Source organism: Arvicanthis niloticus, chromosome 26 (assembly GCF_011762505.2).
Source record: "Arvicanthis niloticus isolate mArvNil1 chromosome 26, mArvNil1.pat.X, whole genome shotgun sequence".
Lineage (NCBI taxonomy): Eukaryota > Metazoa > Chordata > Mammalia > Rodentia > Muridae > Arvicanthis > Arvicanthis niloticus.
In genome coordinates, this window is record NC_133434.1 from 17548137 (window position 1) to 17566418 (window position 18282).

Sequence of the window (18282 nt, forward strand, 5' to 3'; positions counted from 1 at the left end):
GTGTGGGCCTGGGCCTTCTCCTTAGATTGTCGAGAGCTCTGTTTCCCTTTGCAGCCTACAGCAGTCACCATGCAGAATGGTGATTTTAATACATTTTTTCCATCTAAACTGAGCAGTTGGAGGCTCCAGGTGCATGTGGAGTGGACGGCTCGCTTCTCTGGTGGGTGTGAATGTTGTCCAGTGATGGGCTATTCTTAGGGTTCCCCATAGTTTAATATTTTACTCCTGATGGAGCATTGGTTGAGGACAGGAATTATAATTAATGCTCGTGTTGAAATTCAAGAGGGCAGTGAACAGTGTTTGTCACAGCGTTACCTTGATCGGATCGGCAAGAAGCATGTAGCTGCTGTGAATTCTGCTCTGACACATCCAAATGTCTCTAGCCCTTCAAAAACCGGTATTAAAAAAAAAAAAAAAGCACATTTCACTTTGGGCTTTTCATTTGTTGGAAATAAATATTATTCATGAAGGTTTTGTTTGCACAGATGTTTGAAAGTGGCAGCCTGAAACCTTCCAACTTGTTTAGAAATAAAATATGAAATACTTAAAAAAAACTGATTTAATTTTTAAAGTGTAAGAAGCAGTAATTTCAAGCACCAGGTCATCAAAGCAGGTTTTGATGCTGTTTTTTCTTGTTAAAATTTAATCTGCATTTTAATACATGTTCTGGCCCTGAACTAAACATGTTAGGCAGAGATGGCCTTTTAAAATTCTCGAGGGGCTTTCTGAGTCATTCCACTGTGAAATGGCTGGGAAGCACTCACATGGGAGAGAGAAAGAGGAAGTCTAAACCTTGTAGTCAGAGGGGAACGGGGGCTGGAGAGACTTTCTGAGCGTCACTGTAAGCAAACAACATCTCAACCGCTTATCCCTAGTTTCTCCTTCTTCAGCGCAGTTGCTATAACCTGGGCTATAAAATGCCCTTCAGAGGTCACTGTACTAAAGGTTTGGTCTCCAGCCTTTGGTGTTAATAAATAGTGGTGAAACCTTTAAGAGGTAGCGCATCACTGGGAGAGAGTTAAGTCACTGGGGGCGTGGTTTGGAAAGGGGTATTTGGACAACGCCCTCTTCCTGTCTTTGGCTTCACTTCCCGGCTGCCATAAGGGGAACAGATTTATTTTATCTCACACTCCCACCACAATGTTCTATGCTGCCACAGGCCCAAAGCAACAGACTAAGCGACTGTGGGTGGCTATCTTTCAAAGCGTGAGACCAAATAAGCCTTTCCTCGTTTCGGGTTGATTCATCACTAGCAAGGATGGAAAGCTATCCAACATAAGACAGTCACAGAAGAACGAGCGTGCGTGCGTGCATGTGTGCGTGCGTGCGTGCGTGCGTGCGTGCGTGCGTGTGTGTGTGTGTGTGTGTGTGTGTGTGTGTGTGTTTGTAGCACTCATATATAGTGCTTAAATAGACGTGACCTTTCAATGAATGTTAGCTTCATGCAGGCTTGCCTTGACTTGCTTGATCCCTTGACAGCTGTCCCCATGGCTCAAATTGTTTCCTTCTACATTATTCTGTTCTCATTTTATTCATACCATTAAAGCTGACACAATGCCTTCTTCTTCTTCTTCTTTTTTTTTTTTTATTACTGACTATACTCTCCCAGGAAACCTCTTTATTGTTGGTAGAAGTTAAGGCCTGGTTCTTTCTCCCAGCCCTATGGTCCCTGAAATAAAATTCAGACTCAAAATATATGTGCAGATACCTAGGCCATATGGCTAGGTTCTTCTCTGACTAGAGTATAACTGAAAATAACCTGTATTCTGCCACATGGCTGGTTATGCTCAGGTGCCATGCACCCGTCTAGTCACATCTTCCCCAGGGGAATCACCCACCTGACACTCTCCCAGAATTCTCCTTGCCTCTCAGATGTTCCACCTCTCATTTCCCACCTAAGCCATAGGCCATAGCCTTTTAAATTGACAGGTGATGCATCCATACAATACCCAAGATATTCTCTCTACAGTTGTCGTTATTGTTGTTTCTCCTGTGTTTAGAACAGCCTTGATGTAACTCAGTTTATATTTACTGAATGAATGTTGGTCTTTCTCTTTTGTGTAAGTGGCAATAGCATGTCACTTTTGTCTATCCATTTCTTTATTTGTGACAACAGCTAGCAAACTACATACATCTTGTGAGCTGAGTCTGGCCCACCATCTGTTCTTATGAATAAAGCTTTCTTGGCATACACATTCACCTGTTTACATACTATCTGCAGGGCTCTTGCACTATCATGGCAGAGGTGAGAAGGTCCAAAGATATAGATTAGAAGCTTATAATATTTGCTCTCTGGTTCTTAATGGAAAAACCTTGCTGATCCCTGGCCTGCTTGAACTGTGAGATATTTTATGCATTGGGTATTTTTATTTTTAGCATTCTGTGAACTATTTACACACTGTTTGTGGCCCAGTGTGACAGCAAATGGCTGCTTGATTTTTCTTCAACTCCTCTGGACTAGATCATGACTTGACTTTTCAGATGTTAAACCTAGCCTTAATGGTCCGTTCCTTTCTTCCCTGCTTCCCAGCTTTCTTTGCTATTCAGAGAGGTCAAACTAGTGAGACTGCTGTCACATTGAAGTATGCTTTAACTTTCTGTGGCCATCGGCTTTGCTTCCAGCTTGGAGCAGTTCTTGGCTTTAGGATTAGTAAAGGATTCTAACTGGTGTTGCCCCAGTTTCAATGTCGCAAAACATCACCTGAGAACTGGAGGTGGGGAAGGAGGGGTGGTGGCGGGTTCCTTATTTCTCCAAGGAGCCTCTTCCCTTTTTAAGTTCTCCACCCACACAGTTCCACAAAGCACTGTTTCAGGAGAGAGGCACGGGGTATGATGGAAAAAAAAAAATACAGGAGCTGGCATCAGAAATTTTGGTTCATGCTCCATATCTGTCACTTACTAGTTACGTGACCTTGAGCGGGCAACAAGCCCTCCTCGATCTCAGTCTACATTGTAAAGTGGACAGAGACTCGTTGTTGTTGCTTATGGGAGAATGAATTTTGTTATTTAATATATACTCTTTGAACAAATACAGCATACATGTCAGACATTATTGGTCTAGGTGTGGGAGACATCAGGCAGCTCAGATTCCAGTGGAAGAGGCAGACCCATAAGCAAGCAGCTATGTAAACCAATGATGAATGCAACGACAGAGGGGCTGGAGGATAACGGATGGGGAGTGTTTAACTTAATCATATTCAAAGATTCCTCTTCAGAGAAGTGACATCGAGTAGTGACCAGAGAAAGTGAAGGAGAGAGGCCCAGGAATATCTAGGGGAATGGTAATCTGTGTCGAAGAGGTTAAGTACCCTAAGGCCTGAGGCAGGAGCATGCCTGATAACGCGAGCTGAAGGAAGGACTGTAGTTGGACAGAGAGGAGGTTGGGGGCCTTGATGCGGATTTGGGATTCTGTTCTAAAGAAAGTAGAAAGCTAACGGGGTTTGAGCAGATGTGTAACATGATCTAGCTTGAGTTTTAAAATAGTTTTGTAAACTATGTTTAAAATGCGCATTGTATTTCTTGCCCATAGTAAACACAATAAACGTTATATACTTCTTAGGGCACAAGATCTACTTAAAAAAAAATTACCTATAGTCGAAGCAAGGCATTTCTGGGTTAGCTGTGACAAAGCTCATGTGAAAGGTGACAGGAGCTCACCCCTATGCTGTGCCCATTCTAGCAGGCTGGGGCTCCTTCACAAGTCAGATGTAACTGAAGCATGGGCAGCGTCTGTACTCTCTCCCTTCGCTATGAGGTTGTCTACAGCCTGTGCTGTCTCCCTCAGCTATGAGGTGGTCCATAGCCTGTGCTGTCTCTCCCTCAGCTGTGAGGTGGTCCACAGCCTGTGCTTTCTCTCCCTCAGCTGTGAGGTGGTCCATAGCCTGTGCTTTCTCTCCCTCAGCTGTGAGGTGGTCCATAGCCTGTGCTTTCTCTCCCTCAGCTATGAGGTGGTCCATAGCCTGTGCTGTCTCCCTTAGCTGTGAGGTGGTCCACAGCCTGTGCTTTCTCTCTCTCAGCTATGAGATGATCCACAGCCTGTGTTGTCTCCCTCAGCTATGAAGTGGTCCATACTCTGTGCTGTCTCCCTCAGCTATGAGGTGATCCACAGCCCCTGCTGTCTCCCTCAGCTATGAAAAGGTCCACTTTTCAGCTTTCAGTAGCACTTAGAGGCTCTCAGATTGGGCTGGACTGCATCAGGCGGGTTTGAAATTGGATCATAGAAGTAGGAAATGATTGCAAGTGCTTTAGAAAGACAAATACCATTAAGCCTTTCAGATCTGCTCTCTGGGAAGCATTCTGCCTGGGCTGCTTAGTGGAGCTGTTGGGGCCCTAGGGGAGATGGTGGCACTTTGATGGTCATGGATGGGAGCTTTGGAAGGGAGGGGCTAAGGGAATGGTAGATCAGATTGAAACGGCTATGCGGAAAACACACACATACACCAATAGAACAGAACAGACAACCCAGGTATAAACACACACAAGTACAGCTACCTAATTAAAAAAATACAATTTAGGATTTATCAGGGTTCCCCTGCTGTGCCCTCCCGCTTCTAAATAAGTAAAGACATAAATAACCAGAGATGACACAGCTGGATAAAGGGAAAGAGAAATCAATGTCAAAGTAGACATCTTTTAACTACTCCTCCCCTTTCAACAGCCCTTCCCCCAGGATGGCTCCAGAGACATAGCACCAGAGTAGATATCTCAGTCTAGGTAGAATGTGGCTGGCCCTGAGATCATTAGTCTTTAGCTTTTGATAACTGCCAGACCTGGTTCCCCAAGGGTCAGGGCTGAATCATCAATTGGAGGCAAACTGAGGGTGCCGCCACCTAATTTTTGATAAAAATTTCAATAACACACACTGGAGAGAAAAAAAAAAAACCCAGCTTTGTTAACAAATGGTACAAAACAAAAACAAAATAAGTCAACAAAACAAACAAACAAACAAGCAAAAACCCACCAAAAACCCAAAAACAAGTGGTACTGTGGAAATTGGGTTTCCACATGTTGAAGAATGAAACTAGATCCATATCTCCCACACTGCTCCAAAGTCAATTCAAAATGAATCAAAGACCTCCCTGTAAGACCAGAAACTGTTAAAGGAAAACACTTAAGTACACAGGCAAGGGCTTTCTCACAGGAACTCCAACAACACAGGAAATCAATAGTTGACACCATAGGGTTGTGTGAAATCCAGAAGCCTCTGAACAGCAAAGGAAAAAAAAAAACTTAGCAGAACGAGGAGACAGATAGGAGAAAAACCTTTTATCCCATTACATCCATCAGGACACTAGTATCTACAATCGATAACAAACAAACAAACAAACAGCCCCCCCCAAACAACAACAAAAAACCCAACCAAAAACAAAACCTCCTAAAATTAAATATAAAAAAATCATCTAATCAATAAATAGGCAAATGAAACAAATGGTTCTCAAAATAAACAATACAAAGGGACAATAAATAGTTGATGTTAAATGTCTTTAGCTTTCACAGAAATACAAATGAAAACTCTGTGGAGATTCTATTGACTCTAGTCAGGATAGCTATCATTAAGAACACAAAATGCTGGTGAGGATGTGGGGAAAGAGAAACATATACTGTTGATGGGAATGGAAACCAGTGCAGTGCTAAGGTGATTAGTTTGGAGGTTCCAAAATACTAAGACTGGAAAGTCCCGTATGATTCAGCTATACCACTCCTGGGTCTATACCCAGAGAAGTCTAAATACACACACCACAAAGATACATTGACATCCATGTTTATTGTCACACCACTTATAATAGTCAAGAGATGGAGCCAGGCTAGATGCCCATCAACAGATGGATAAAGACAGTGCGATACATTACATGGCAGAGTTTTATTTAGCCGCACAGAGAATGAGATCATCATCTGTGGGAAAATGGATAGAAATAGAGATCATGTTAAGTGAAATAAGCCAGACTCAGAAACACAAATTGCCATAGTTAGGTTACTGTTGCTGTGATGGAACACCATGACCAACTGCTTTCATGTCACACACATGCCCGTGCGTGCGCATGCGTGCGCGAGCGCACACACGCGCGTACACACACACACACACACACACACACATACACACCCACACACACACACACACACGTTCCATATAGGAAAGAAAACAGGCAATATTTATGCGCTAGCTACTTGGGGAGGGAAGGGTTTATTTGGCTTATATGTCCTGAACCACAGTCCATTAAGGGAAGTCAAGGTAGGAAGTCAAACCTAGTAGGAACATGAAGACAGGAGCTGATAGCCAAGGAGTAGGGCGTCTTACTGGCTTGCTCCTTACAGCTTGCTCATTCTATTTTCCTGTAGATCCCAGGATGCCGTCTCAGGGGTTTCCCCACAAAAATAGGCTGGACCCTCCCTTATCAATTACTAATTAAGAAATTGCCTTTCAGGCTTTCCTGCCTTCAGCCTGATCTTTCGGAGGCATTTTCTTCTAACAACTGATTAGGGTTTCTTCCTCTTAGATGACTATAGCTTTTATTAAGTTGACAAAAACCTAGCTATTACGCAAATATTGCCTGTTTTCTCTCCTATATGGAACACAGATGTGTGAGTGTGTGTGTGTGTGTGTGTGTGTGTGTGTGTGTGTATGTGTGTGTGTGCATGTGTGTGCACACATGGGCATGTGCATGACATGAGAACAGAAATGGGGTAATGGAGATTGGGGAAGAAGTCTAAATAGAACAGAAAGAGTGGAACCAGAAAGAGTAAGGGGTAATAGAAACATCATGTTTTCTCTTTTAGGAGTTATAGAATATATGTTGTATTTATGGATATATGTATAAGTATGTATATACAGGTATATGGTGTTAACACAGAAGGGCTGTGTGAGGGGAGGAAGGTGACCTGTGAGGAGGAAAGGAGAGATTGGAGAAATTAGTAGGGAGTAAATGTGAACAAGGTACAATGATATATGCTAATAAAATGTCACAAAGGAACCCATTATTTTGTACGATAACTAAGAAAACTAACTAGAAAAATAAAAGACACAACAGGGAAAATGACTGTGTAAATTAAAGAAAAAACCACTATTCAGAGTGGAAGATCAGCTTCCCTATAGTCTTGGTTCTACCAGCCCCTAAAAGGGAAGCAGGGAAGACCTTACTATTGGGCCATAAGTTTGCTGTAGGTAACTATGGCTTCAAGGTCACTAAAAGCTTCTGTACGCAGCTCTGCCAGCCCAGGGTCTGGAGCCATTCCCTTGTTCCCTAGAGGACGCACGCTCAGCATCTTGATCACTTTCGTGTGAATGTTATATTAACAGCGGAGTCAAGGTTCCAGGACCTGTGGTTGGCCAGTTTGCTGTCTCTACTTCTGTTGTCCTTTGTGGCCAACTCTCCTGGTTTGTCCTAGATGTGTGACTTTTAGTGATAAGAATGGGGATGTCCCAACTAAGATGATGTAGCCACTATGAGGACTGTCTAGGCTAAGGCTTGTTGAGGGTGGGCGCAGTGTGGTGTTTTGTTTAAACTGTGAATATTACCATATGTTAGACAATTCATATATCAAAAGCATACAGTTCCATCATCTTCAGTATATTCATAGGGTTGCAAAACCATTATTACAATCAGTTTAGAACATCTTCATCATTCCCAACAACAATTCCATCCTCGTCAACAGTCACTCTGCGTTTTCAGCTGACAACACTCCAGCCTTCTTTCTTAGTCCTAGACTGCCATTGTTAATCTACTTTATATTTCTATTGATTTGACTATTTCAGACATTTCATATAGGCGGAATTGTGTAATATGTGGCACTTTATGATGGTTTCTTTCATTTTAGCATGATATTTGCATGGTCTTGTGTACATTCTTGTACATATGTGTATGTGTATTCATGTTTGTGGGAGTGCATGTGCTGTAAGAGTGTGCAAACACATGTGAACATGTGTTGGAGGCCAGGGGCCAATCTTAGGTATTTTTCTTTAGCACTGGCTGTACTTTTTTTTTTTTTGTTTGTTTGTTTGTTTGTTTTTTGAGTCAAGATCTCTCATTGGCCTGTAGCTTGCTAAAGAGTCCAGACTGGCTGGCCAGTAAGCTCCAAAGGTCTAATTATTCTTGACTCCCCAGTGTTAGGATTCTAAGCATTTTTTTTTTAAACATTGGTTTAAAAAACATTGGTTCTGGTTCTGATGCTGGCACAGCAAGCACCAGAATCCAACTGAATCATCTCTGCAGTTAAATCTCTTACATTGAAACACTGATTGGCAGTTCATTCTCCTTCATTGCTGAATAATACTGTATTGTATGGATAGGCGACATTTATTTTTCCATTCACCAATTGTTGGACATTTTTGCTTGTTGGAAATCTGCTGCTGTGAACATTCTGTACCAGTATTTAGGTGTGTCTGTCTGGCTGTCATTTTTCTAGGATACACAATTAGCAGTGACATTTTGAGAGTCAAATAACTAAGTGTTGAGAACCCAGCTCATGGAAGCCAATACCCAAGACAGGAGTGTTGGGAGAAAGAAACGGGGCTTTCCTGAGGATGTAACAACATGAAAAAAAAAAGACTGATGTCTCCCCTAGTCTCTGGGGGTGGTGGGATATGCAGGTTAGTTTTTGTCATCTTGAATTAAACTGGAACCAGTTTGGAAAACTGGATCTCAGTTGAGACATTACCTCCATCTGATTGGCTCATGGGCATGTCTGTGTGGCCATTTTTTTGATTGATGGTTGAGGTAGGAGAGCCCAGCCCACTGTGGGTAGGTAATCCTGGGTTGTATAAAACAGCAATCTGATCAAGCCACAGGAAGCGAGCCAGTAATAGCTTTGCTCTGTGCAGTCTTCTTTAGTTCCTGCCTTGAGTTCCTGCCCCGGTCTTCCTGGATGGTGGGATATAAACTGTAAGATGAAACAAAGCATTTTCTCCTCATGCTACTTTTGTTCATGGTGTTTAGCATAGCAATAGAAAGCAAACTAGAACACAGGGATGTATATTTGAGGACTAGATCAGTGGGCTGTGTGCAGAGATTGTTGTTCCTAGGAGACTGTGTTAGGTAGTCTGCACCAACTGGAGAGATGGCACAGTGACAGAGTCCCAGAACGCAAAATGAAGGTTGTATTCAGAGAACAAAATCAGGAAAAGGAATAAAGGAGAATGACATTGCTGATGGCAACAGCCTTCTACCAAGTTGTGACATCCTATTCCATCACCTAGGAAATACCAGCCTGTTTTCTCATCAGCAGTGGATGAGGCTTCCAGGTCCTTCTACTCCTCAGCAGTCCTCATTCTCTGCATCTTTCTTACGTTATCATAGTGGATATGCAGAAGTAGCTCACTGTAGTTTCGATTTCCCTGGTTCACTAGAGGCTTGTGCTTTATCGTTGGGTACATAGAAGCACTTGGCACACTGGGACAGAATTGATGCTAAAAAAGTGATGGGAAGACACTAAGCAGTAGAATGAGTAGAATGAGTCATCCCAGAATCCCCTTTCATTGCAGGGAGTGGTATGTATGGTCAGAGTGACTTGGGCATCAGTGTGCTTGAAAATGAAGGTGCTTTCCCCGCCAGAGTGGAAGGAGATTTTATCCAAAGAGTGGGTGCTATGATGCCAGATGGCTGTGAGTTCAAGCCCCTACTAAGGTGCTAGCTCTTGCTTTCAATAAGACAAAACAGTGAAATAGTGAATTCTGAAGCAAAAGGATGACAAGAACAAGGTCAGTATGTGATCAGCTTAGTTCAGGGTTTTCTTATGGAAGATGGCAATGTAAACCTGGAGGCAGGTTTACATGTTATAGAGAGCCAGCAGGGCAGTGAAGGGCAGAGTGTAGGGGCTTGGTGGGGGGTGTCTGGCTAGAGGCAATGATGGGGGAAGGGCTGGTCCTGAATTAGATGCTGAGAGTAATGGCACTTAACACTTCTAACTCACGAGCATGCTCATTCTTCATTGGATAGGTACTTAGGACTGAAATTTCTGGGTCATGGGGGTAACTCCATGTGTAATTGTTGGGGAGAACAACCAGACTAATCTCCAAAGTAGCCAAAGCCCTGCTTTATAGTCCCATCAGCAGAGCATGAGAGTCCACAAGAGGCAGGGACTGCTTGCAAATCTCATGAGATCTAATGAGCTTTATCCAGAAATAAATGCACATAGTTTGGCATGTAATCTTTATGGGTGTTACAGCAGTACTTAGAGCCCATGAGTGTCCCTACCTCATCATAGCCATTGCTTGTTAGTAGCTACCAGTAGACCTCCTCCTTCTCTGAGCTTCTCTCTTCTTTTTTGTAAAATGAGGAGCATATTCAAGACACCCATAGTTCCCTTCTGTCCCACGAGCCTTTACCATTGGGTCTAGCACTAAGGATGTATGTCTCCCATGATGGTCATATCTGGAAGTCTTCTACCTTGGGGAAGACAAAGGGAAGAGAGTTGGAATGGGACATATGGTTGACAATTCTGGAACCAACTTTTAGGAATGACTTTGCTTGTCTTCTGATTTTCATTGAGCTCATAGGAAGATAAATGAATAAAATATACACTTCCACCTTATAAATAATGCATCCAACAATGTCCTAGAGACTTATTGCCTGTTGTCTGGCTTCGTGTTTATTTACAACTTCCCCAAGAGTTTGAATTATTTCAGAACTTGAACCCAGGCATTTGGATGATAAATTTGGCTTGGCTTACAGTCATTACACACACCACCAAGTAACTCTTCTAAGATTCTTCCTCAAGTGTCCCTGCTGTGCATAATACAGAGTCTGTGGCTAGGATGACTAAACTTCTTCCAGCATTCTGAGACATTAGTTTCTGCTAGGGTGGTGGAATTCCTGGAAGGCTGATAGCATGGACACATTTTCTCTGGGACCAACTCTCATTTGAGACCAACTAGGGGACCTAACGTTCTATGGGCAAAGTGGTCCACACTATAGAGTTTTCACTTGCTGAATGGTGGAGCCACAAAACCAATCATGAGAATTTCCTCAGCTCTAGCATTTTACAGTATGATGACTCTACTCTAATATTTTCACTGTGAAGACTATGATACTTCAAACTAACTATCAATCCATACCAGGATAGAGAAGAATCATCTGAGACACTGAAAAATATAGATGACAAGGAGAGAGATGTGGTGATGTCGGACTGTAACCCCAGTGCCCAAGAGGTAGAAGCAGAAATTGTGGCTAGCCTGGGCAACATGAAGCCTTGTCTCACAAAAAGAAAGAATGCAAACAAATAACCCAGTAAAAAGATAAATAAACTAAAATAGAGCCTCCAGGGAGCGAAGGTACATGCTTGTAATCTCAGAGGCAGGCAGAATTGGAAGGGTCTCCAATCATCACTAGACAAGGCTACATGGTGAGACTTGAAAAAACAATCCAATTAAACAAAAGAATAAACAGCAGACTTATAAGACAAGGGATATTTGCGAGATGTGGGATGGGACCTAGGGAAATATTTACTTATTTTTCTTTACTCATTGATTAATATTATTTTAAAAATAAGATTTCCTCTCTCACTAGTTTAACAAGGCAATCTAATGTATGTCAAGTTTGGGCATTTGTGCTTTTTGGAAAGAGCTAGAGTGTTTTATTTAATTAAACAAACATCCGTGAAATGTCTAGTGTGTAGATGATAAGGTGTGCCTGGTAATTTGTCAAGCCACTATTTCTGCTCAGTTTACAGTCTGATAAGAAACACTATCAACTTGATGTGGTCAAGAGTTATCTGGAGAGAGAATCTCACTAAGAGGTTGTGTGGATTAGGTTGGCCTGTGGGCAACTCTGTGGAGGATTTTCTTGATTATGTTAACTAATGTGAGGAGACTAAAAGTGGGCAGCACTATTCTCTGGGTTTGGGTTCTCAGGTGTATAAGAGCAGAGAAAGCCTGCCTTTGACTATGGGTATGATGTAACTAGTTGTTCTAAGTTCCTGCTACTGTGAATTCCAAACTATGGGCTGCAACCTGGAATTGTGAGCTAAAATGAACCTTTGTTCTCCCCAGTTACCTTTTTGTTAAGTTATTTTACTGCAGAAACAGAAAAGAAACCAATACAATCAGAGATGATACAACAACCAGGGTCATGAGTTAGAATTATTGTGGGAGAAATTCTTGTTGATTCTCTTTTCCAAGAACACCTAAGGTAAAACTACTGATTTCTGTGGGTGAAAGATGCCATGAAGCAGATAGATGAAGGATTCTATACACGATGATTTGATGGAGATTCACTGACATTATGGTCAAGATAGGCAGCAAGATCAGTGAATCCTCACAGTTTGGGTCATAAAAAGGAAGCGTAAATAGTTGTCATGACAAAAGTGACTTAGTCCAATCTGGAATAATTCATCACTGGATTTCAAGCTACTATTAATTATTTCAGACATATTCCTGGTAGTGATCATGCTAGAGTTTAGCTATAAAGCCCTACACATGTTCTAATAGCATTTTTTTTTTGTGTGTAGTATGCCAGGAAACATGGGAGGAAAAACTGGCCAGAGTTACTCAAGGACTATCATAACAGTTAAGATTCAAGATGGCTGTAATCAGATCAAGCCAAATTCTTACTAAATTCAATAATCATGAACTAGGATTAGGTAATTATGAAAGATAATCAAAATGGAGTCACTTGTGTTGACTCCTAGCAAAAATATAAAATCAGAGGAGAAAGACTCTATTCACACATGCTTAATAACAAGGATTATTACTGAAGACTAGTTTCTCAACAGTAACTTTTACTGAAATGATACATTTCAAGTTCTGAAAGTCTATATCTACTATACCCAGCTAAACTACCCGCACTAATTGAAAGAGAAAGAAAAACTTTGCCTGATAAAATTAGGCTAAAGGAACACTGAAGCATCTATACTTTGGTCTTCCTTTTTCTTGAGCTTCAAGAAAAGCTCAAGCACCTGTGAATTGTATCTTGAGTATTCCAAACTTTTAGGCTAATATTCACTTATCAGTGAGTGCATACCATGTGTGTTCTTTTGTGACTGGATTATCTCACTCAGGATGATATTTTCAAGTTCCATCCATTTTCCTGGGAATTTCATGAAGAATTGTTTTTAATAGCTGAGTAGTATTCCATTGTGTAAATGTACCACATTTTCTGTATCCATTCCTCTGTTGATGGACATCTGGGTTGTTTCCAGCTTCTGGCTATTGTAAATATGGCTGCTATGAAAATAGTGGAGCATGTGTCCTTATTACATGTTGGAGCATTTTCTGGGTATATGCCCAGGAGTGGTATAGCTGAGTCCTCAGGTAATACTATGTTTAATTTTCTGAGGAACCACCAGACTGATTTTCAGAGTGGTTGTACCTGTTTGCAATCCCACCAGCAATGGAGGAGTGTTCCTCTTTCTCCACATCCTTGCCAGCATCTGCTGTCACCTGAGTTTTTGAACTTAGCTATTCTGACTGGTGTCAGTGATTCTTAGAAAGGGAGAACAAAATACTCACAGGAGGAAATATGAAGACAAAGTGTGGAGCAGGAAAGGCCATTTAGAGACTGCCCCCCCCTGGGGATCTGTCCCATATACAGTCACCAAACCTGGATGCTATTGTGGATGCCAGGAAGTGCTTGCTGACAGGAGCCTGATATGACTGTCTCCTCAGAGGCTGTGCCAGAACCTGACAAATACAGAGGTGGATGCTCGAAGCCAACCATTGGACTGAGCGCGGAGTCCCCGATGGAGGAGTTGGAGAAGGGACTGAAGGAGCTGAGGGGGTTTGTAGCCCCATGGGGGAAGCAACAGTGTTAACTGGCCAGATCCCCAGAGCTCTCGGAGACTGGACCACCAACCAAAGAGTACACACGGAGGTACCCATGGCTCTGGCTGCAGATGTGGCAGAGGATAGACTTGTTGTACATCAGTGGCAGGAGTGGCCCTTGGTCCTGTGGGGGTTTGATGCCCCAGTGTAGGGGAATGCCAGAGTAGGAAGGCAGGAGTAGGTGGATGGGGGAGCACCCTCATAGAGGCAGAGGGAGAGGGATAGGGATAGGATGGGGAGTTCCAGAGGGGAGACCTAGGAAGGGGATAACATTTGAAATGTAAATAAAAAATATCCAACAAGAGAAAAAAAATGAGGCTAAAGGAATCCATGATCAATTGGCAGTTCTACAGAAGCTGCTGGAACGAACCCTTTAGACTGAGGAGAAATATTAAAACACATTCATGGCGCTAAAGGAAAAACTGAGTCATGCCATGATATTAGCTCAGCAAATCAGGACTAGGAAATGCCAGATACTACAAACATCAGGAATTAGTGTACAAGCTTACCATTAACAACTCTGAACATTTATAATTGTCAAATAAAATACACAGAGGTACATGTGGAGTAGGGAAGTGATTGCCTTCCACTATGTACCCCACAGTGAGCCCACCGGGTTCCACTGGAAACTCAGTAGGTCATAAAACAAACCAAAAAGATACGAATTTGGCAAATAGGATGGTAGGGAGAAGACAAACAGAGATGAGGGAGGAGGGAGGTAAGAGAGAGTAAGGGGGAAGAGTAATCAGAATGCACTATATACATTTATACGGTATAGAATTATCAAAGAACAAATTGAAGTAATAATAATAATAATAATGATAATAATAACAACAACAACAAATATGATCCATTTATTATCTCCAAGAAATGTATCTTACCATCAAAGACAAATACTGCCTTACAGTGAAAAGACAAGAAAAAGCATTCAGACCAAGCAGAACAGGAAAAAGGGGTGCCACTGTTTTCCACAAAATAAATTCCAAGCTAGAACTAGTCAGAAGAGATTTAAAAAGTCAGGCCACTTCATGCTGATTAAGGGGCAACCCATCAAGAAGACTTTGCATCCTAATGCGTGCTCACTGAACTGTGGCTTAAATTTACAAATGTAAAGAATTAATGAGAGACTGGGTCAGATGAAAAACTGTGTATAAAAATAATAATTAAAACAGTATGGCAATCATTCAGCAAGAAACTAATCTGGGAGAGATGAACGAGTGACTTGCTTATATTAAAAGGTGATGGACATTTAGGCAGGGCAGGGAGCAGGCTGCAGGCACAACCTGTCCAAGGTTGGTGGAAATAGAAGGAAGGGAACTAGTGATGATAGCACGATCAGAGAAGGTTGCCAGGTAAAACATGGGATACTAGTTAAAACTGCATTCCAGAGTAATAATGTGTATACTTTTAGTATTTCTGTATCCCCAAATGGGATGTACTTGTACAAAGGTAATATTTATTTATTGTTTCTATGAAATGCAATTTTAACCAGACACCCTAAACTTTTATTTGCTAATTCTGTCTGTAGTATCTGAAGGAGATGATTCTGATATAGCCATTAATTTAAAAATCGGGGCCTGGGGGAGATGGTTTCATGGATATGAAATTCTTGAAAGCATGAGAAACTGAGTTTGGATCCCTAGACTAGACAGAACTGTCAAGTTCTGTGAGGGACTTTGCCTCATTGAACAAAATTGAGAATGAGTGAGGAAAACAACTGATATCATCTTTGGGTCTCCAGACTCACTCATACACCAAGTTTGCCCATACACATACTCATACACAAGTGTGCCCACTCGCATGAAAGCACACACTTATTACATGATATTATACATGCAAAGATTAATAAAAATCAGGTATATAGAATGGAAGATATTAAAAATGTAAAGATAAGCGTCTGTATATATTTAGTAAAATATTGCCTCTGTTGCCCCTAGATGCTCCATGATCAGTACAATTTTCATTATTATTTTTGCTTTTCTTAGGTTTCTATAACTACCACATATTACACAAGTTGTCTAGTTTGTTCAAATCCAACTCCGAGGGCATAGAAGAGACAGAGTGCTTCAGAGAATGGCTGGGAACTACAAGGAATTCTTGGCTGATGGCTAAATTAAGTCAACTGTATACACCTTCCTCCTCTTCCTCCTCCTCCTTTTCATTCTTTTCCTTCTTTCTGCTATTATTGGGTATTGAACCTAGGCCCTCAGGCTTCCTCCTTAAGTGCTCCACCACTGAACTACATTCCCCTAGTGGTCACTTTTTACTCTTTAATTATGAAATGATTGTAATCTTTATGAACTTCAGATCATTCATGAGAGATGAATTTTCTTTTTCATTTTTGTGTGTGCATGCAGGTTCACATGTCAGTGTTTGTGCACATGTATGAGAAGGCCAATGGCCAGCCTCAGGTATTGTGCATTAGGGCCACCCAGCGTGGTTGTTAAGATGAGATCTGCCTCTCACTAGGATCTGAGGCTTGCATTTAGTTCGATTGGCTGTCCAGAGAACCTCAGGGACCACTCTATCTCCATCTCCCTTGCCTGCATGAAGACCAAAGGCTGTCGTCAGCACACCTTTTTCTGTGGGTTCTGGGATGGAGTTGTGTCCTCAGGTTGTGTGGCAAGCACTTCACAGACTGGGCTATCACTGTAGCCCTCTATACATGTTCTTCTCTTCTCTTCTTCAATTATTGTCTCTTTTGTGTGTGAGGATGGGATGGTTGTGCAAATGCACACATGTGTGGGGACCAAAGGACAACTTTTGAGAGTTAATCCTCTACTTCTGCCATGTTGATTCCAGGACTACTACTTAGTTGGTCAGGTAGCAAGCAGGGAGCCATATTGCTGACCCTGCATAGTATTCTTCAACGAGGAATGTTAAGCCCATTTGTGGAGAACAGATCCAGAGATGGAATCACTCTAGGGGGCCTCAGTAAATGAGAAAAAGAGGATTTTAGGGTGCCCATGTGCCAACTTCTGTGTCTGTCCCTCAAGAAAGATGCTAGATGCTAGCTAGTATGAGGTTCATACATGTGGAATATGGGTTCCAGGAGAGCCAGGTAAATGATGGAACAATGGAACCACAGGCTGTGAGAGCATCTAAACTGTATATCTCCTTTAGCAGTTTGCATGAACATGCTTACTCGATGATTTGAAAACACCCAAGCCAGGTGCTAGCTTTCTTCGCCTTTGGTAAAGTATTTGAGAGAAGTGGGACATTTCTGTTCTTCAAAAACAAAAACAAAAACAAAAAACAAAAACAAAACAAACAAACAAACAAACAAACAACAGTGCTTGCCCAGTATACATGAAACTCAGGGTTTGATCTGCAGTGCGGCATAAACCACTTGTGATGTTGCACACTCACGATATCAACACCCCAGACATGGAGGCAGGGGGATTAAAAATTCAAGGTCATCTTTGGCTAGATAGTGAACTGATTCTTAAAAAGTGAGGGAAAAAAAATCACAAGAGTCCTTGAATAGCCTGAGCAGACAGACCCTGAGTGGCTTGCAGCCTTGTAAACACCAGAGGTTTGGCGAGTGTTATTAAAAAACATAACCCTTCAATAATTCACAGTCCAGTTGTCAATAGCATATTTGTAGAATTCCAAATCTCACTGTGTCTTCTGTCCCATGCATTAAACAAAGTGCAAGAAACAGGGTAGAGGAACCAGAGGAACAGACTCTCTGATTCCTGGCTCTTAGGCACTAGGTTAAGGTCAGAAGCTCCAAGGGGTGACTGGCCTGGATGCCCCTGGCAAAGCACTGTTATGAGGAGAGATGTCTGGCTGGTAACCTCTGCTTTTCCACATAGGGTATTGGAAGCTCTTGGACTTTTCTGTCAGGAAGGGGATTGGCTGGAGTTAGCCATAAAGGCTCAACTATAAAAGTCTGGTTCCTTCTGCTTTAGGGCTCATCCTTGCTAGGACAGACACTTTGGGGAGCACAGGCTAGCTGTGGACACTCTGGGATGGCTTTAGGATACAGATACCAGCAGCCACGTTTTTTGTCACTGAATCCATTTGTGACCCATTGATCCAGACATTCTCAATTATGTGTTCATTTAGCAAATAGTTCCATGTTGAAACTCAGCTAGGTTCTGGGGTACCAAGGAGGGGATGTTTTCAGAGGTACCCTTGCTAACCAAGCCCAGCTGTGTCTTTGCTCTCACTTCACATCCTATCCTCTCCCATGGTCACTTAGTACCAGCCCTTACACCCCTCTGACTGTCCCTCCAAGGGGAGCTCAGGCCTGCCTCTGGATTTTGTTTCTGCTGTCCCCTCTGCTGGAGTGCTCCTGGGAATTTCACAAGAAAGGCTTTTTATTTTCCAGTGAAGCTTAAAGCTCACCTGCTATCCCCTTAGAGAGGCTACCACCATCTCCCTTGTGTACCCATTCCTCTGCATTCATTCCGGTTCATTCCTTTGTGTTTGGTTTGTCTTGCCTTGGGTTTTGGTTTCCTGTAATATTTGTTCCCTCCCACCATCGGCCATATTCCTCACTCCCCCTCCCTTTGGTCTTCTTTCTC